This window comes from Capricornis sumatraensis, chromosome 22 (genome assembly GCF_032405125.1).
Source record: "Capricornis sumatraensis isolate serow.1 chromosome 22, serow.2, whole genome shotgun sequence".
Lineage (NCBI taxonomy): Eukaryota > Metazoa > Chordata > Mammalia > Artiodactyla > Bovidae > Capricornis > Capricornis sumatraensis.
Genome location: NC_091090.1, coordinates 35,451,744 through 35,463,779, shown reverse-complemented (window position 1 = coordinate 35,463,779; position 12,036 = coordinate 35,451,744).

The window sequence follows — 12,036 nt, the reverse complement described above, 5'->3', positions numbered from 1 at the left end:
CCTTACTCTATTTTGATGCTCAAATTATCTCTTTGGCCAGCAGGAGTCCCTTCAAGCTGGCTCCTATGTCATTATGACATGACCCTAGTGATCTTGGATAGTTTGTTTTCTAGCACACAATATTTTCTAGGGTCCTCATATATTTTCTGTTCCCAGACTTGGACTTTCTGAAGGAGTGCTGGTTCCTTTCAGAAGGAAACAATATTAAGAGACCACATACTGGGCATTGGGGTGCATCTAGCTATTTCAGTGGAAGAACTCAGAAAAGTATTTTTTAGAAAAAATAAATTCTAATATTTCCAAATCAAACTGAATATTAGAGCAATTTTTTAAAAAGTTAAATTTTATACTCTTGCATTTTCCCCTTATGTTGAACACCTTGGTTCTTAATTACCTTTCTTGCTTTATTGTAATATAATCATATTAACATCAAAATAACACTAATATTATTACTTGAATAAATTTTTTGCCTTTTAGAACCAGACCTTGAGATCAAGATTCCTGTAAAAGTGATTTAATAGGTAGTATTTTCAGAAAAACAATAAAGACAGTAGGGAAGTAAGGAGAAAAAGAAAGGCAAGCAAACAAGGGTGTGGTAACAACCTAAATCTGGAGGAAGGTAATTTGGGGTTAATTCTGCAAGGGAGCAACGGGCATGGCCTAGGCCATACCTCAGAGTTTTTCTAACCAAAGCTAAAGAAGTTGGAGTATTTATATGCCAGCATCTATCTATCACTGGCCAAGGGCTGCCTCTGGGAGGTCCTGAGTCCCCAAGCACTTCTTTCAGTGACTACAGGTCAAGTAGGTTCCAGCAGCCCAAGGTCAGCCCTCAAACCTAGTGATGGGTGTGCTGGCTATTGCCAATGAAAGCACAAGGGGTATTGGTATTCACGCCCCAAAATGTAAAAGACCCCAGAAGATACAGGCAGAACACTGACAGCTTCCTATTCGTCACACTGTCCAGTTCCATTCTCTTTTCAATTAAGTTCATAGCACTGATTCTTTAGGAAGGAAAGATTAATGAAACATCTACATGCCCTCAGCTGCAATCAATCCCAAAGGCTTAACTGATATTCACGATCTTCCCTCATTCACCCCTTACAGGTCTCCTCTCTTGGCCAGTCCTTTTGTTGCTTTGGGTTGCTTGCAGAGTATGGTGACCCAGTAATTCATCTCTGGAGGTTTGATGTCACAACTCTGTCTGATGCAGTTGCTGTAATTACCTATTCATAGTTAAAAAGGGCATGGGATTTCCCAAGCTCTGGACATACTTGTCCCTGTCCCTATTATGTACTAGTAACCAACCATCTCATAATGATCAGGGCTAATTACTCTGGCCAGTCTGGTGACTCCTTTCTTTTGCTCTTGGGTCTACCAGCAAGAGGATCCCAACATGACAAGGCAGCACTCATAGTTTTAGGCATTTTGGAACCCTTACTGAGCCCATTCCTGGAAGTATTCCTCTTTTCTGGGAGCTAGGACTTCTATACATGCTGAAAATAAAGTTCTATTGACAATATGCCATCTGGCAAAACATATGCAATTAAGACTACCACTGGATTAAGTGGACTTCTCAGGTGGCACTAGTGGTAAAGAACCCGCCTGTCAGTGCAGGAGATGCAGGTCTGATCCCTGGGCCAGGAAGATCCCCTGGAGAAGGAAATGACAACCCACTCCAGTATTTTTGCCTGGGAATTCCCATGGACAGAGGAGTCTGTCAGGCTACAGTCCACAGGGTCACAAACAGTTGGATACGACTGAAGCGATGTAGCACCCACTGTTTAGATTAAGTCTATGGTAATTCTTCATCTTCTGTTACAATCCATTTTTGCTGGGGCCACAAAATGGTGAGTTGTATGGGAACATGGTAGAGGCCATCATCCTAGTATCCTGTAAATCTTTTAAAATGGCATTACTCTCTGGTATTCCACCTGCCATGCAGTATTGCTTTTGAATTGCTAATTTGCCAGTAGTGGACAATTTCAGGTGTTCCATTTAGGCTTATATAACATCAAGTCTTGAATCATAGTATTGTATCCCCATATTGTCAAAGTCTCCATTATCCAGCCTTACATTTTGCCCCAAAACCCTGGTCCCATATTTCAGGCACACTCTCCGGATCCCTGATACTTTGTTGGTGAATAGTCCCTTCCCTCCCTTAGTGGGACCAGAATTATTTCAGTTAAGACACACTAGGATCTAACCTCAGAGAAGACGGTGGCAACCCACTCCAGTACTCTTGCCTGGAAAATCCCATGGACGGAGGAACCTGGTAGGCTGCAGTCCATGGGGTCGCTAAGAGTCGGACACGACTGAGTGACTTCACTTTCACTTTTCACTTTCATGCAGTGGAGAAGGAAATGGCAACCCACTCCAGTGTTCTTTCCTGGAGAATCCCAGGGACGGGGGAGCCTGGTGGGCTGCCGACTATGGGATCGCACAGAGTTAGACACGACTGAAGCGACTTAGCAGCAGCAGCAGGATCTAACCTAGTGTTAGGTTTATTATTTGTTAGGTATTAAAGGAAAAGAGAATAGAACTTGAACAGTCTTCAGAGAGGCTGCTATTTGCCAGTAGCAGAGCAAATAAGTTTCAGGTTTATTTAAAATGTGATATTAGCATAAGAGACATTTTTTGCCTTTAAATAGTCTTGTGTTTTTGCTAATCTAACAATCAAATCTTCAATCTAGTCTTTAGAGCATATCTTCTCTCTATTGGAGACTGTGATATCCATGTGCTGCCAGGGAGGTTTTCTGACTTTCATATCAGGTTCTTAGTCGCTCAGTCATGTCCAACTCTTTGCAACCTCATGGACTATAGCCCACCATGCTCCTCTGTCCATGGGGATTCTCCAGGCAAGGATACTAGAGTGGTTGCCAAGGTCTCCTCCAGGGGATCTTCCATATCATATTCTGATATAATTCTCCTGTTTGAGTGCCTCAGTGGTTCTCACCAACACACAGCCAACCTCGAAGTTGTTATAATTGCTATTTCTCCATATCTCTCAAGACTAGAAGTATTGACTAAGCTAGTGCTTGCCCTTTCACCTGTATCTCACTTCCCATCCCAATGTTCTGCTACTGTTACAGTAGGCCAAGACTACTACTGCTACTTTACTAACATCAAATGTGTCCTTGTGTCATCTGACTTGAGTGATTCAACTCCAGAAGTCTATCCTGAGACTCTGTCTCCTAGGTTCCCTTGTAGAAACAGTTGTCTTGGATCAAATTCTCTAGAATCAGATCTTGAAATAATTCCTATGAAAATGATCTATTAGGACACATTCTCAAGAAAAACTGTCAGAGAAGATCTAGAAGGGATATCAAGTAAGTTTCAGATCAATTCTTAGGGAGTTTGAGAGACAGTGTAGATTTTGTCTCAGAGTAGGAGCAAGGAAGCTGGAGTATTTATATCTCTGTGGCAATGAATTATTGGCCTCTTGTTCCTGGAGGGCATAAATTCTCAGGCATGTTCCTGTTGGTAGACAAAACAGGCTCCAATAACCTTAGGGCAGCTCTGTAGTAAGGTGCCAGGTACTGGAAATGAAAGCTCACCTTAAATTAATATGCATTCTGGTTAAGGCAAATGGAGGATGTGTATTGCAGTTACTGCATGTAGTTGAAGATTTCTTTTTGATGGGAAAGAGCCTCTACATTGATTTTTTTAGCACACATATAGCTAAGGTAGGGATTGTCTCAGGATGAACCTAAGCTGTTTCTATTAATAATAGTAAAATCAAAGTATGCTGGGTTTATGGCGAAATCCAATGGAGTAATTCTCACCAGGAATCTCTTCATAAGTGGCTAAAGATACCCTGGGAATGAGGAAAATCAGAAAAAAAAGAAAAGGAATGATGGAGGCAGGCACACAATCTCAATAATGCTGATTCAGTAACAATGGCATAGTAAATAGAGGCAATTATTGAGAGAGTAAAAGTGAGTGTGGTTCAGCCCTTCAGACTTCATGAGGAGAGAGGAGTCTGCAGTTAAAAACTAAAGGAGCAGTTTTACCAGAATCTCTTTAAGACACAATGCTCAAGATAGTTCTGCTTGAAACTCATGTAATGAAGTGGGAAGGGACACTTGGAAGATATTGGTTGCTGGGCTGCACCCCACAGGCCTGCAAGCCCTGTACTTCCCCATCCTTGAAACTGAAGAACGAGCCTAGAGTCATTGACAGAAACATCAGTGGTGTAACAGAGAGAGAATACTGCATGTTTGAAGCCAGGTCCTGGAGTGACAGACCCCATGTGGGGAGGAAGGCAGGCAGGACGTAGCAGCAGTCTTAATTGGGTTGGGGTGGCGGGGCCAGGAAGCTACCATTTATAGGGGAATTGATATCAGGTTGGCTCATCAGTTACCAGGGAAACCAGCAACGAGGGCACATCCCTCATAGCCCCTTAGGTTAACAACCATCAGAAGGCCGATGTTTTGGTTTAATAAACTAGCAGGTGGAACCATTCTGGCCTAAGGGGCAGGGGGAAAGCATGCTCATGTCGGGGACTGAGTCAAGTTGGCTCATTGGTTACCAGGGAAACCAGCAGAGGGGCATGCCCCTCATGGCCCCTTTGATAAGTAATTATAATAGAAATGTTCTGATCTAAAGTTAGAACAATCATTAACTGGGGCTGCAGCAGGTTTGAAGGATGGTCAGTAGTGTAGGTAGGGAGTAGCTGAAACAGGCACAGGATGAGCAGATGTATAGAGAGCAAAAGAACAGCCACCTTGAGCGGCCTGACAAAACACCCCTCTCCTATACACCCTGCACGATCCTTCCACATTATCCCTGGGGTCAGGTATGCAGGGGTGAACTGCAACTAAATACCACAAATGCAATATAGATGACAGCAACTAAAGAGTGTTAGGAGTCCAAGCGGTGGGCAAACTTGAGTCAGGCCCTTATTGGGTCAATTGTTCATGGAAGGTCCAGAGGAGGACCACATTGGCATCTCCCTGTAGACCCAGAAATCCAACTCATTTCATAGGGAGGCCACTGTTGTCACCCAGTCTGTGAACAGATTTCCTCTGCTCAGACTAGGGATGAAACATAAGTTGTTTAACAGGTGCAGTACAGGGGAGAGCATGACTATTAAGCAAAATACAAGCAGTACCTGCATTCTGAGATAATACCACCCCTGTCTGTGGTTTCTGTCCTGGCCTGAGGACCTCACTACCCATCCACCTGCAGACCCCATAGCAGAGGGCTGAATACTGGAGAGATCATATAACGAGACCTCAGGGTTAAGTAGAATGGCATCCTTCTCCAGTAGGGGGCCTAGATTAGTTACCTTAGTCCTTTTAGGTGGGGCCCAGGAGGAGGAGACAGGTGAAACCTTTAAGTCCCTTTCTAATTTTCTTCCCCATAAGGCTGCAAATCCAAACCATGGGGACTTACCTGCCAGTCTCAGGGCCATGTTGTTATAATGTGGTTCACTGGGGAAGATCCTATGATGAGGGCAAAAGTGAATTATTGTCCTGACCAACAGTTGGCAACAGTCCTTCAGTGGTCAATTAGTGAACTCGATGGCACTGACTAGTTGCCTCTGAGTTAAGATGGTGTCAGCGCTGGGACCACTGCTCCTGGGATGTGTCCACTGCTGAGGGAGTGGGTTTCCTGTCTCAAACGTTGAAGCATCTCATTCACAGCTCCAGCAGCAATGGAGTTGTGAGGAGGGGAAGATGCCACTGTGTGTCATTCTTATGGACCCATTCCTGAACTTCATGGCTGGAAAAGTGGATTCCCTCATCACTATTGATGTCCACGGGGGTCCTGAATCTCACACACAGCTGTTCTAGACCCCAAACAGTGGCTTATTCACCAGCTATCTCTTGGGAATCTAATAAGCCACGAGCATGGGGCTGCTACTTTTAAACTGGAAAGAGGCTCTGTGGTTAACAAGATATCGTCAACATAATGGAAAGAGAAAGATGCTTCTCATAGTAGACAGCTGCCACAAGGCCCCATATGCTAGTGAACAGCCTGCATGTTCAGAGTCACCACTGCAACTTTCTGTTCCTTGTCCTTATTTCCTAACATCTCACACTCATAAGAGTTTCCTCCATCTTCTGGCTGACTCACCATTCTGCACCCTGCAAGCCTTGTACTTGCCCAGCCTTGAGACCAAAGAGATAACCTAGAGACAGTGACGAAGACAGCAGTGGCTTATTGGACAGGAGACTGTATATGTCTGAAGCCAGGTCCTGAAGCTGCACCTCCACAACATACGGCAACCAAGGAGCAAAACATGCAAGGTCCGGGCCTGGGGAGGTTACCATTTATAGGGGGAATGATATCAAGGAGGTTGGCTCATCAGTTACCAGGGAAACCAACAGCCAGGGCACTTCCCTCCCAGCCCCTCAGGTTAACGACCATCATAAGCACAGCTTTCCCTTTAATAAACTAGCAGGTGGAGCCGTTCTGGCCTAAGGAGCGGGTGGAAAGCACATTCCTGTGAACAGAGTATAAGTGAAGCATGTGTAGGTCAAGCAGGAGATGTACAGAGAGTAAGAGATAAGCTACCTTGAGAAGCCTGACCGTACGCTAGTGCTTTAACTCAGTTCACCAGATATTCATTAAAAATGCTTATTTTGAAGACTCAAAGGAGCATGGCACAGCCTTGGAATGTCGGGGCCTTCAGCATGTCAGTTACATCCATTTAGTGCTCTGAGTGACAAGATTGTTGTTGTTCAGTCACTAAATTGTGTCTGACTCTTTGTGACACCACGGACTACAGCACACCAGGCTTCCCTGTCCACTATCTCCCAGAATTTGTTCAAATTTATGTTCATTGAGTCAGTGATGCCATCTAACCCTCTCATGCTCTGCCACCCTCTTCTCTTTTTGCCTTCAATCTTTCCTGGTGTGAGGGTCTTTTCCAGTGAGTTGGCTCTTCACATCAGGTGGCCAAAGCATTGGAGCTTCAGCTTCAGCAAGAACCTGTCATTTGTGTGGGCCCTTTCTAAGCTTCCACTGGAGGAAGGCAGGGCACTAGAAATATGTTCATATAGTCTTAAGTGTTTGAACATTTTGACCAGCTTTTAATCACAGTTGTGTAAGACCACTATCTGTCTCCATTCTGTTGGTCTCCGTGAGTGCTAGGTGATGAAGTGATGGATGTAACTGTTTAATATTGATAAGGCAAAGCTTAAGTAGGAATGTGTTTAATTTGGGCTAGAAATTAGGGTATGTTTGTGTGGTTTAGGTCAATAATGGGTAGAATTAAATTACTGTTAGCTAACCTTGTATAAGAACAGCTTCCTGCTGCTAAGTTGCTTCAGTCATGTCCGATTCTGTGGAACCCCATAGACAGCAGCCCGCCAGGCTCTTCTGTCCCTGGGATCCTTCAGGCAAGAATAGTGGAGTGGGTTGCCATTTCCTTCTCCAATGCATGAAAGGGAAAAGTGAAAGTGAAGTCGCTCAGTCGTATCCAACTCCTAGCGACCTCATGGACTGCAGCCTACCAGGCTCCTCTGTCCATTGGATTTTCCAGGCAAGAGTACTGGAGTGGGTTGCCATTGCCTTCTCCACAGCTTCCTGGGATGCTTATTATATCATCCATAATGTCTACTCATGTGTGTAATGGAAGTTAAATACAATGAAAAGGAGTGAATCAAATGAACATGGGGTTTCCCAGGTGGAGCTAGTGGTAAAGAACCTACCTGCCAATGCAGGAGACCTAAGAGACACAGGTTCAACCCCTGGGTGGGGAGGATCCCCTGGAGAAGGGCATGGCAACCCACTCCAGTATTCTTGCCTAGAGAATCCCATGGGCAGAGGAGCCTGGTAGACTACAGTCCACAGGGTCACAGAGAGTAGGACATGAGTGAAGCACGCAAACACACATAGTCAAAAAACAAAACAACTATGGTGTGGGGAAAACACTTTTGTATTTGTTTTGAATTTCAGAAAAGACAACAGAGATCACTTTTAAAAACTTGATTGCAATAGGAAGAGAAGAATCAAATTTCTGTCTTTAGGAGCTTTCATTTTATAGTATATAACTTAAAAAATATAATACACCTAAAGTTAGGATCATGTTAATCAACTGGTTCAATTTTAAGTCATCTTTCATTTTCAATGTAGGCATTTTAATAATAGATTAAATAATCAAATCTTTCTTCTGATACAGCATATGGAGGCCTTAGGTTATATGGTCCACCAGGAAAAACTTACAGGTTTCATTAGTAATTTTTTCTTTTGTCACATTAATATAGGGAAAAAAGAGGGTTCACCAAACAAAAATGTATCTGCTTTGGAACCTCTTAATTTAGATCACCAAATGTAGTCAGGAGGCATTTTGCTGAGAAAAAAAAAAAGGATGCCCTTACTTTCCACCCGCCCCCCCCAGCTTTATTGGGATATAATTCACATGTGACATTGTATAAGTTTACAGCATGTTGACTTGAAACACTTACATTTGCAAAATGATTACCACCATAGTGTTAGCTAACACCTCCATCATGTCACATTATTACCATTATTACCATTTCTTTTTTGTGTTGAGAATGTTTAAGATTTACTCTTAGCAACAGTCAAGTGTAAAATATATTATTCACTATAATCACTATGCTGTACATGAGATTCCCAAACTTGCTCTTATAACTGGAAGTTTGTACTCTTTGACCAACTTCTCCCCTTTTCCCCTATCCCCCAGCTCCTGGTAACTCCCATTCTAATCTCTACCATTGTAATCTTGTTTCTATGAATTTGGCTTTTTTAGATTTCCCCTGTGAAAGTGAAAGGGAAAGTGAAGTCGCTCAGTCGTGTTCGACTCTTTGCAGCCCCGTAGACTGTAGCCTACCAGGCTTCTCTGTCCATGGGATTTTCCAGGCAATAGTACTGGAGTGGATTGCCATTTCCTTCTTCAGGGGATCTTCTCAACCCAGGGCTCAAACCCAGGTCTCCTGCATTGTAGACAGACGCTTTACCATCTGAGCCACCAGGGAAGCCAGATTTTCCCTATAAGTGATATCAAAGTATTTGTGTTTATCTGACTTATTTTACTTAGCATAATGCCTTCAAAATCCATTCATGTTGTGCAGAATGTCTTTCATTTTCATGGCTTAAATAAACATCTTCATTTTCCATTCCTCACTGATGGACAATTGGGCTGTTTCCATATTTTGGCTATTGTGAATAACGCTGCAATAAACAGGAGTACAGATATCTGAGATACTGTTTTAATTTCCTTTGCATACATAGAACTGGGGCTGCTGGATCATGCAATAATTCTGTTTTTAATTTTTTGAGGGATCACCATACTGTTTTCTTTAGTGGCTGCACCACTACCTTCCCATCAACATTGTACAGGGGTCCCTTTTCTCCACATCCTCACCAACACTTGTTATCTATTATTTTTTGGATAATGGACATTCTAATATGTATGAGATGATATCTCATTGTAGTTTTGAATTGCATTTCACTGATGATTAATGAAGATCATGGCATCCGATCCCATCACTTCATGGGAAATAGATGGGGAAACAGTGGAAACAGTGTCAGACTTTATTTTTGGGGGCTCCAAAATCACTGCAGATGGTGACTGCAGCCATGAAATTAAAAGACACTTACTCCTTGGAAGAAAAGTTATGATCAACCTAGATAGCATATTCAAAAGCAGAGACATTACTTTGCCGACTAAGGTCCGTCTAGTCAAGGCTATGGTTTTTCCAGTGGTCATGTATGGATGTGAGACTTGGACTGTGAAGAAGGCTGAGCGCCAAAGAATTGATGCTTTTGAACTGTGGTGTTGGAGAAGACTCTTGGGAGTCCCTTGGACTGCAAGGAGATCCAACCAGTCCATTTTGAAGGAGATCAGCCCTGGGATTTCTTTGGAAGGACTGATGCTAAAGCTGAAACTCTAGTACTTTGGCCACCTCATGTGAAGAGTTGACTCATTGGCAAAGACTCTGATGCTGGGAGGGATTGGGGGCAGGAGGAGAAAGGGACGACCGAGGATGAGATGGCTGGATGGCATCACTGACTAGATGGATGTGAATCTGAGTGAACTCCGGGAGTTGGTGATGGACAGGGAGGCCTGGCGTGCTGCGATTCATGGGGTTGCAAAGAGTTGGACACGACTGAGCGACTGAACTGAACTGAACTGATGATTAATGATGTTGAGCACTTTTCATGTAACTGTTGGCCACTTTTATGCCTTCTTTTGGAAAATGTGTATTCAGTTCTTCTACCCACTTTTAAGTTGGATTTTTTTCGTTATTGAGTTGTATGAGTTCTTTATATTTTGGATATTAACCCCTTATCAAACATGATGGGCTTCCCTGGTGGCTCAACAGTAAGGAATCTGCCCACAGTTCAGGAGCCAAAGGAGATACAGGTTTAATCCCTGGGGCGGGAAGATCCTCTGGAGGAGGACACAGCAACCCACTCCAGTATTCTTGCCTGGAGAATCCCATGGACAGAGAAATCCCATGGTGGGCTATAATCCATGGGTTCACAGAGAGTTGCACATGACTGAAGCGACTTAGCATGCATGGAAACATATCATTTGCAAATATTCTCTTCTATTAAGTAGGCTGTTTTTTCATTTGTTGATGGACTTTTTCCTGGAATCCCATTTTTAAAGATTATTTCAGATTTGACATTTTTCTTTCTATACGTTCAAGGTAGACTCCTATATTTGAATCCTTATTGTGTTTTCAAAGACCTTGCTCCATCTCTTTGCCCTGTCCTTCCATAACTTCATTCCCATTCCAGCGTTTCTTCCCCAAAGCTTCCCTGGGCCAGGTTCCTTTCCTCACTAGGTCACTCTTCCTTTCCCTCTGTTCTCCTCTGGCTATATTCCCATCCCTTCCTCTTACCATCTAAACTTTCTTAAATTAATTTTCTTGTTTCCTCTGCTCTCTCATGCCTCTTCACCCACCATCAAACTGCAAAATGACCTGCATACCCATGTCTCTGCTGAATATGCCATGAAAAAGCCACCAGTGAACTACTAATCACAAGGTGATTGTGTTCCTTTCCTGACCTCCCCTAACTGAATTGCAGTGTACTTGTTGTTGATCTGCCATGTTTCTTGAAGGCCATGAGTTCCCATGATAGCTGTATCCTCCTATTGTTCCTCACATGTACAAGCCTGCCCGTTTAATCTCTGTTGTGTGCGGGCATTGCTTATTCTGTCCACTCCTTGAATGTTGGCATTCTGTCTTTGGCTTGGTATTTTTTCATCCATAGGCTCTACCTGAGCTCTACACATTTAGGTCTTTAGTACTGAGCATACATACTTTTATATCTTTGTCTCTATCCCAGTCTTTTTTGCAAGTTTCAGATACACAGTCAGGCTTTTTGTTCGACTTGCTGTTATGCATTGAATTGTCTCCCCTAAAGATGCTGAAATCCCCCAGAACCAAATGTCACCTCATTTGGAAGTAAGGTCTTTGCAGATAACCAAGTTAAGATGAAGTCATTCAGGTCAGCCCTAATTAAATACGACTTGTATCTTTATAAATTAGGGGCTTTATTTTTTGGCTGCGTCTGTGACTTGTGGGTTCTTAGTTCCCTGACCAGAGATCAAGCCCCGGCAAGAGCAGTGAAAGTGCTGACTCCTAACCATGGGCCACCAGAGAATTCCCCAAACAGGGAAATTCTGACACAGAGACAGATGTGTAGAGAAGGGAGATGAGATGAAGACACACAGAGAAAGCTATCTACACGCCAAAGCATGCCTGGAGCTACTGGAAGAGAGGCATGGGACAGATTCTCTCTCACAAATCTCAGAAGGAACCAACTCTGCTGACATTTTGCTTTTGGACTTCTAGAATTTTGAGACAACAGATTACTACTGTTTAAACCACAAGCCTGAGGTATTTTGTTATGGCAGCCCAGGAAAGATATACACACATCTGCTTTTTTATCCCACTTTTACTACTAATTCATGTCTCAAACTCAAACCATTATCTTCCCCCTGAAAAGGACTCTTCCTGAATTCTCTGGCTTAGTTATTCAGACCACTCTCTATCCCATATTTGAGGTTAGGACTCCTATCTCCTCTCTTCTCCTGCATCCATTTAACCCAAT